Genomic DNA, 9,738 nt, shown 5'->3' with positions numbered 1-9,738 from the left:
TGTAGTTAACGATTGAGGTCTTTTAATTTAGGAATAATGAAAATATGTAAATTTAGCCCGTGGGGATACAAATAGAAAAGAAAGAAGCGGAAGTATCATTATTTAAAGATAATATGATTCTATATTTTAAAAAAACTTAAAAAAGTCCACCAGAAACCTCATACAGCTGATAAACACATTCAGCAAAATGGCAGGATACAAAATTAATACCCCCACCCCCCCACTCCCACCCCCACTAATCAGTAGCGTCTGATATACGAACAATAAACATACTGAAAAAGAAATCAGGGAGATAGTAGCCTCAAAAAAAAAAATCTTGGCATAAATCAAACCAAGGAAGTGAGGGACTTGGAAAATAAAAACTAAAAGACATTTTAAAAAGAAACTGAAGAATATGTCAGAAAATGGAAAGATGCCCCATACTCATGGATTAATAGGATTGCTATTGTGGAGGTGACTATCATACCAAAAGCAATTTACAGTTTCAATGCAATCCCTATCGAAACTGCAACACAGTTCTTCACAGAAATTGAAAAATAATCTTGAATTTCACAAGAAAACACAGAAAACCCAGGATAGCTAGAGCACACTGAACAATAAAAACAAAACACAAATACACTGGTACCGGCATAGGCAACAGGTGTGGTGATCAGTCGGATAGAACTGAGGAACCCAGAAAAAGTCCACTCGCTAGTATCCATGGTGCTAGAAGATACTTTGCACATGGCTAAGAGAGAAACAGAGCCATCAATATCATCTGGATATGAATCCTATAAGCTGCATTAGCTGCCTGACTACAAGATATACTGGTGCAATAGTGGTACAAATGTTATGGAAGCCATTTTTTAAAAATTGAATTTAAGGCCCATTCCCGTATCTGATATGGCTAATGTGGCCAAGGACCTAAGACTAGATAGGCAAGGGCCCTAGGGAAACCCTTGTTACTATTATTCTGCCGAAAGAACACAAAAATAAATGACTCCTAATGACATATTGTTGTACCTGTAGATCTGCACATCCTTTAGCTATCATTAAAGACGTTTCTTCTTGCAATAAACGGTAATCAACACAGAGATTCACAACTGGACAATGTGCAGAGAGTGAGAGACTTTAGAACACTGATCCTTAAATGGTATGCCCCTATATCATACCCCCTCCCCCATGGCTCTGGGATCTACATGGAAGAAGAGATGGAAAAATGAGAAGGGTCAGAGGTCGTGGATGACTGTAAGGAAATAGAGTCTTCCAGATACAACAGGATGCATACATATATAATAAATTAAACTAGACAGAACTGGGACAGCATGCTTAGGACCTGCCCAAGTTCAACCCAGACAAAACCCTAACACAGAGAATGGGAAATAGATGCCAAGTCCCATGTCTAACAAGAAGGTGTTTGCAATTATTCCCACTGGGAAAGGAAAAGTCAGTTTTCTCCAATGGAGTGTCACTGGGTATATCAACCACACTCCAAGTTAGGCCCCACGACCAGTAGAGTGGCCACCACAAAACAGACTCCATGGTTGCTTTTGGGGTGTGTGTGTGTGTGTGTGTGTGTGTGTGTGAGTGTGTGTGTGTGTTTTGTCTTACTTGTTTTTACTTGGGTTTGGGTTTGTTTTGATGATGTTGTTGCTTTGTTTTAACTTTTTGTTTTTGAGAGAAAGAACATGAAGTTTGGTGAGGAGAGAGATGGGGAGGATCTTGGAGGAGTTGGGGAAAGGAAAGAAAAATGATACAAAATATATTGTATGAAAAAATTTAAATCCACTTACTTACAGCCACATGGTTTTGCCAAAGAGGCCAGTAACAGAAAACATAATAACAAAACAATCCGGGCGTGGTGGCGCATGCCTTTAATCCCAGCACTTGGGAGGCAGAGGCAGAGGCAGAGGCAGGCAGATTTCTGAGTTCGAGGCCAGCTTGGTCTACAAAGTGAGTTCCAGGACAGCCAGAGCTACACAGAGAAACCCTGTCTCAAAATAAATAAATAAATAAATAAAAACCACACACACACAAAACCCAAAAAACCAAAACCAACCAACCAAACAAACAAATAAAACAATACAGAAAGAACATCTTTGACAAATGGTGCCAGCCAAACTGGAAAGGCACATGCAGGCTAATAAAAACAGACACCTATTTCTCACTCTGGACAAAACTCTTCTCAAAAGGAACTCAATGTGCCACTTAATATCCTGAGTGTGATGAGGAAGTGCACAGCATTCTCTCACAGGAGAGGACAGTTTGAACATAGCCCCAGTCGCATAGGCAAGGCCAAAACCTGTCAAACGGAATCACATACAACTAGAAGGCTTCTGTATAGCAAAAGATACCATCATTTGAGTGAAGAGGCCGCTCACAGAATGTGAAAAATATTTATCAGCTGCGTTATGTGACAAAAAGTTGGTATATAGACTATAGAAAGAAGAAAAACAATAACAAAATCCCCCGAAACCTATGCCAAGAAACACAGTGGATTTTAAAATGAGATGAGAAAGTAAACAAATGTAAATGGTTGAGAAATGTTTTTAAAAATGTTCCACCCTCTTAGTCTAAAGGGAAATGCTAATCAAAACTACTTTGAGTTTTCATTTTACTCCCATCAAATGACCAAGATAATAAATTCTGTTGTGGATGTGGAGGTCGGGGAAATACTTATTAACTACTGGTGGGGGTAGAAACTGGTACAGCCACCATGAAAGTCGGTGTGAATGTTTTCCAGTAGCTGGAAACAGAGCTTTCACACAAAGATTCAGCTCTACCATCTCTGAGCATACAACCAAAGGACTCCGTGGGAACAGAGATACTTGCGTACATGTGTGCATTACTACTCCACCCACAGTAGCCAGGAAATGGAAACCACCCTAGATGTCCTTCAGCTGACGAGTGGAAGATGACGATGTGTTCGTTATACTATTGAATATTACTTAGGGGTTAAGAGAAATGGAATTGTGAACTTTACAAAGAGGTAGATGGAAAGAATCATCCTGGGTGAGGTAACCCAGATCCAGAAAGACGAATGTTGCATCCTTTATCTCATTTGAAGATGCTAGCTTTGACCTTCAGATGTGTTTGTTTCATTTGGGGCACACATAGAAGTCAGGAAATTATTATGAGGCTATGGAGGGGGAAATTTCAGTGGAAGGAAGATAAAATGTAGGGATAAAAATGGGAAATAGAAACAGAAAGGGAGTTGAATAAGGGGGGAATGAGAAGGCAGAGTAGAGGAACAAGTGCAGGGAGGGATAACCAACACTCAAGACCTTTTGAAAAAGTCATCTGGAAATGTACTACCATAGAATCTTGCTAAACCATATGCATGAACATGTAGAAAAAGAGTTTAAATGGAGTTACCCAATAGCAGGAGAATAGACCCCTTGTAGAAAGCACAGGCTAGCAAATAAAAAGGCCAGTGCTAGTCAAATAAGACATCAGTTGATCATTCTCACAAGCATTGTGTCATCACGGCACAAGCATATCTTGGAGGCAGAACTCCATTGCAGATCAAATGGTTGATAGCTGTGTTTACGTTTCTCCTTTGGTAGCGTGCAAAGCACCTTTCTTTACCAGAGTCACTAACATAACCTTTCCATGTTCAATGGGTCGTGTAGGTGTTTCTTTGCAAAGGACCATCACTTTGTGGAGAGCAGCCTATAGTCTTAGCAATAGTCTGGGTTTTGGGGGGGACATCCCAATATCTGATTTCACTTAAGGACTACTCGACGAGATGGTACCCACACTGGACAATGTTTGAATGGTCAAGAACCTGAGAAGTGTGCACAAGCCCCCATCCCTAACCCAGAAGCTGTCTCCTTTTGATAATCATTTGCAAATAGAAATTAGGTTGCCCCAAGGGAGTCTCACTGGGGAAACGCACCACTCCTGGGGGCAGGCCACGTGCCCGGAGGTGCATGCCAGCAGAAACCACACTCAGTGGCAGAGCCTTCCCGCTTCTTTACATGTTACCTAATTTTAACTTATTTAATTTTTTCTTCTCATTTTACCCTCCTTTGCATGTGTATTATGGCTTCCAGTTTAGTGTTTTATAGGATTCCCGAGTGTGCAAACAAGTGGGTCTCTGCATCTATATCTGTTTTCGTGCCTTTTCTTGGGCTCCTTTCCTTCTTTTTGTTTGTTTTGTCCCATTCTGATGTGTTCATTTTTGTTTTATCTTGTTTTATCTTGTAAAAACATATTTGCTGTCTAATGAGAGATAGAAAGTAGCTGGGTCCAAGTGGGAGGAGAGGCAGGGCGGGCAGGCGGGGCAGGGCGGGACAGGGTGGGGCGGGATGAAGCTGTGCATATTTCTCTGAGGGCTCTGCTCATCTCTGAAGCTGCTCCACATTCTGTGTAAACTCCAGGCACCTGTCTCCTCACACTCTAATCCAGAAAGTCCCTTTAGGGAAGACACCAAGGTGATCGAAGAAACTTCATTTAATTTCAGTCTAATGATGATCCTGTATTGATTATTGTTTAATATCTGACAACAATTGCTGTATACATTTATTTCTGGTCATGTGGTTGTTTACCATAGGGTGGCAAGTTTGGCTCTACTTGCTTTTTTTTTTTTAAGATTTATTTATTATATGTAAGTACACTGTAGCTGTCTTCAGACACCAAAAGAGGGCCTGTTTGGTGATATTTAATTGTAGTATTAAAAGTGACACTGCACTGTGATTCTTTTATTACTTTTTTTCAAAAGATTCATTTATCCATTATATGTAAGTACACTGTAGCTGTCTCCAGAACACTCTAGAAGAGGGCGTCAGATCTCATTACAGATGGCTGTGAGCCACCATGTGGTTGCTGAGATTTGAACTCAGGACCTTCGGAAGAGTAGTCAGTGCTCTTAACTGCAGAGTTTAGGTTTCAACTCATTCCGATCTCAGACCTTCAGGCCAACATGTAAATATGGAATCTATCAATTTTGTCCAAGATAGTCATATTTTGGCCTATTCCCTTAAATGCCCATATATGTTCTTCAGATCTGTAAAGAAATCTTTCAGAAATGTAAAGGATCTAGGTATGTGCAGTCTCTTCTTGGGAAATAATCTTATGGGGAGATTTTGTGATACCATTTTGATCTCAGAAGCAGCAAGAATTGGTGTGGAGAAAGCGTGAGAACCGATATTTCCTTCTAAGGCAACTAACTCCAGGTAAGGCAAAAAATTTTTTCTATAAAATAGGGCTGTCATAGATGGATCAGAAAGCTGTTTCCGTTGGTAAAGGATGTTCAGGAGAATCTGGTGGTTGAACGTTCTCATGTTTGTCTATGTGAAATATTCCCCGGCTCATTCCCCGGCCCTTCTGCAGCATCCTTGCCTTAGCGCCAAAGGCCTGTCAGAGCTGGGCATTTACCTTGCCCCACAGCTCTAGGCCTAACCTACTCTGCCTCAACCTCGGAGCTTCTGTAAGGTGGTCATGGGGATTCCCTGACTGTTCACTTGTACTCTGAGATGAGAGCTGAAATCCTTGAGTTTGCCATTGTCTTTCTAGACTGTCTCCATGGTAATCAAAAGTCACGATCCTATACAGTCTTATAGTCACCGTTTTCTCCATGACAGACAAATTATACAGCCACTCAAGCTTCCGCTGCTTTCTTTATGTCCGTCGCTTATCCCCTCACCATTGGTGAGAATGTGAGCAGGCACTGCTTGAGAGGAGGGCATTTATAAACTCTTAAAATAGTTGAGCTCCTAAGTGTGGTTGAGACAAAAAGTTTTATTGTATTTATGAGGAAGAGAACAGCCAGAGGCCTCTGGAAGAGTCCAGACTGAACATGGCCAAGAGACTGATGAGAGGGTGTCTTAGTTAGGGTTGTACTGCTATGAGCAGACACCATGACCAAGACAACTCTTATAAGGATAACATTTCATTGGGGCTGGCTTACAGGTTCAGAAGTTCAGTCTATTATCACCAAGATGGGAACATGGCAGCGTCCAGGCAGGCATGGTGCAGGAGGAGCTGAGAGTTCTACATCTTCATCTGAAGGCTGCTAGCAGAAGACTGGCTTCCAGGCAGCTAAAACTAGCCCAGGTCAAAGTGACACATCTACTCCAACAAGGCCACACCTAGTAGTGCCACTCCCCGGGCCAAGCATGTACAAACCTACAAACCAGCACAGAGCCGGAGAGTGAGAAAGGGAGAGGGAGACAAAAGATCAAGGGGGCAAAGAGAGTCTGGAGAAGACCAAGAACCAAGACAGCAAGTGGCCAACATGGCTGGACTTTTTTTTTTTTTTTTAGGAAAAGAAAAGCTGGGGAAAGAGAAGCAGAAAGCAGAGTTCAGGGGTTGGAGAGGTGCAGGGCGGGAGAGGGGGAGCTGGAGAGGTGCGGGGTGGGAGGGGGGCTGGGGAACGGGTGAGAGGAGCCTGAGCGGTGGCCAGAGTCTACTTTTATATCTTAGACAGGCCCCTCAGCTAGCCATTTGTCCCCGGGTTTCTTTGACTACACCCAAACTCTATCTGAGAATCTATTTCCTGGAACAATTGCTGATGAAATTACTGCATCAGGTCCCAGCAAAAAACGAACCGGCAGAGCCATGCCTTAATTGAAGAAAATTTAATAAGTGGACTAATCCTGGAAGTATGGCCAGAATTGAGGGAATGAACAACAAAACATTACCCAAGCAAGGACGAGCATTGAGAACAGTTCCCACACTCAGGCCCGGAGGATGGGGCCTTTGCCAGAGCCCGGAGGAGACTGTGGACGGCAGCGGCTCAGCCTGAGCTGCGGCCACGCGGGGGCGCTGCGTTCACAGACTCTCTTAGTGGGCGGCCAGGGAGAGTGCTCACTGGCTTTTTGGTTCATTGCCTTCTCACCATGGTGCCTCCTGATAGTCAAATCCAACTGGAGGCAAGGGTTCTAAGAGGCCAGGAAGAGCATTTTGTATTTCATATCAGTTACGATTCCAGGGTGGAGAGGGAGAGTGGGAGTTGGGGAAGTTTGGTGGGATGCTCAAGGGAATGATTGGATTAGGTAGAGGTTAGGGCGGGGACTGGAATAATTAACAACTCCCCCCAAAGTTGCTTGAAGACGCTGTAAAACCCACTCGACCCTGTTTATCTTTGCCTTGCCACCTATGAATCTACCTGTGGCAGCGGGGGGATGGGGGGGGGATGCCTGCGATTATGAGAATTGAAACAAACTCCAGGACGACCCCTTTCGTATTATCCTTGACCTTGTTTTGTTCTGTTACAGAAAAGCTCATTAATGAAAAAAATAATAAAGGCAGGAAGAATCCCGTTCCCTCCTTGGCCACGGTTTCTGCTTTCTACTTGGCTGCCAGAACCTTCCCCGTTTGCTTTTGCATTCCTGTCTTGATTTACAATTCTGAAACCTCCCTTGATGCTCACTAGCGGCAGTTGCCAACTATAGCACCTCCCCAAACCCTTGGGGGTAACCTCAGAGCAGGAGCGGAAGGCTTACCCAGCAAGACTGACACCCTGGCTGAACTTCTTCGGTTTCCTGAGGTCTATATAACTGTGACAAATGAGAGTGGCCCAGAGTGCTTTCATTCAACCATTCAACACAAGAGCATGTTCTCTGAGGTCTACAGGTCTACCTCTCTCTCTCTCTCTCTCTCTCTCTCTCTCTCTCTCTCTCTCTCTCCCTCTCTCTCTCTCTCTCTCCCTCCCTCCCTCCATATATGTGTGTGTGTGTGTGTGTGTGTGTGTGTGTGTGTATTTCACATTTTGAGATGAGAATAATGGTATTAATATTCCTTTAAGTATGGCAAAGAGGTCTAACCTCTTCTGGTGCCCACTATTTCCTTCTTTCCTTCACTATATGTCTGTCACACAGCACTGGAGATAGGTAGACAGGCAGCTTTCCCTAGGGTTTCTTTAGAGATATAATTCTTTACAACTGGAATAGCAGCAGGAGAGACTTGTACACTAATGTCACTTCCTTAATGGAAAACACCCACCACACACCTTCTTTCTCTTCCTTTTCTGGGCCCAAGTTACAGGTGTGATGCTCATGGGTCTGTGTTGAATGTGATTGATTGATGATAGTTATGGAAGAACCTGCCTGCTCATCGTAGACATTCAATCTACCACTGGATTATTGTTTTGAAAAGTAATCGGTCGGGGCTGGAGAGATAGCTCAGCGGGTAAGACTGCTGCTCTTCTGAAGGTCATGAGTTCAAATTCCCAGCACCCATATGGTGGCTCACAACCATCCAAAAAGAGATCTCAAGCCCTCTTCTGGTGTTGGAAGACAGCTACAGTGTACTTAATATAATAAATAAATAAATAAATAAATAATAAATCTTAAAAAAAAAGTAATTGGTCTAGTTTGAATCATTGTTTGCTGGGATTCCTATATGTCTAAATCTTAACCAACAAGTCAAGATTAACTTGGCAGCAACTTAGGACGACAGTAGATCAAGCAGCTTTGTCTGAGATGTTCTGCTGCCTCAGTCTCACATCTGTATACACAAATGGTTAAACAAGATATTTAACTGGAAATAAAATTTTGCTTGAATTTATGTAGTAACATGGAGAGCTGGAAGGAATGAGTGCATATTTAATATATGACATTACTATTGTTCCTAAGATGTTTACTTTTTCATGTGTTTTTCTTTTTCTGGTTTTAGAGGGTTTTTCATATTTGTGGTTTTCATACCAGATTGTGTGCAAGATATTACAGAGAATAAAACAATCATGATTATATCCTTTTTTAAAAAAATAGTCTTATTTTAATTGTGTGTGACCTGCCAAAGCTGCAGATTACGTATTTCCCAGTTTAGTGAAGAGTACAGATTTAGACAGAGTTTATGTTCATTTTAAGTACATTAATCCAGTGTTATTAACTAAGATAGTTATAACTAAGATGTCGATGTTATGTTGCAGCATACATAAACTCTTTGGTCACTTGAATGCCATTGTTCAGATGCCATTGCTGTGGTGTTATGTGTAATGCTGCATTGATGGTGTTATGTGTAATGCTGCATTGATGGTGTTATGTGTAATGCTGCATTGATGGTGTTAGGTGTGATGCTGCACTGACACCCTGGCCATGGTTTCTGTCTGTGCCAAATGCCTATAGATATGGAAGAGGAGAGGCACTATATGCATGTGTTATAAAACGCGATAACTTCATGTACAATGAATTTCCTTCAGCTCATTGCTAAAATATCAAATCAGCTTAGGAAAGAATAAAAATGATAATACTGGGAGCCAGGGAAGATGGATCTGTGAGTAAATTCATTTTCTGTAAAAGCCTGACGGTCTGAGTTCAGATCCCTGGAACAGCCAGATGTGGTAGCATACATCTGTAATCCCAACACTGCTACAGTGAGATGCTGTCTTAGTTAGGGTTTTACTGCTGTGAACAGACACCATGACCAAAGCAAGTCTTATAAAGGACACATTTAATTGGGATGGCTTACAGGTTCAGAAGTTCAGTCCATCATCATCAGGGCAGAAGCAGGGCAGCATCTAGACAGGCATGATTCAGGCAGAACTGAGAGTTCTACATCTTCATCTGAAGATGGCTACTGGAAGACTGACTTCCAGGCAGCTAGGATGAGTATCTTAAACCTATGCCCATAGTGGCACACCTACTCCAACAAGGCCACACCTCCTAAATGTGCCACTCCTTGGGCCAAGCATATGCAAACCATCACAGATGGGAAGAGGAGACAGGAGAGTCACCCAGGAGCTAGCAGACTAGTCAGAGTGGAATATGAAACAAGCAGATAGAATAAGAGAAACCCTACCTCAAATTAGTAAAA

The sequence above is a fragment of the Apodemus sylvaticus genome, chromosome 13, assembly GCF_947179515.1.
Source record: "Apodemus sylvaticus chromosome 13, mApoSyl1.1, whole genome shotgun sequence".
NCBI classification, from domain to species: Eukaryota; Metazoa; Chordata; class Mammalia; order Rodentia; family Muridae; genus Apodemus; species Apodemus sylvaticus.
This window is presented reverse-complemented; position numbering follows the sequence as displayed.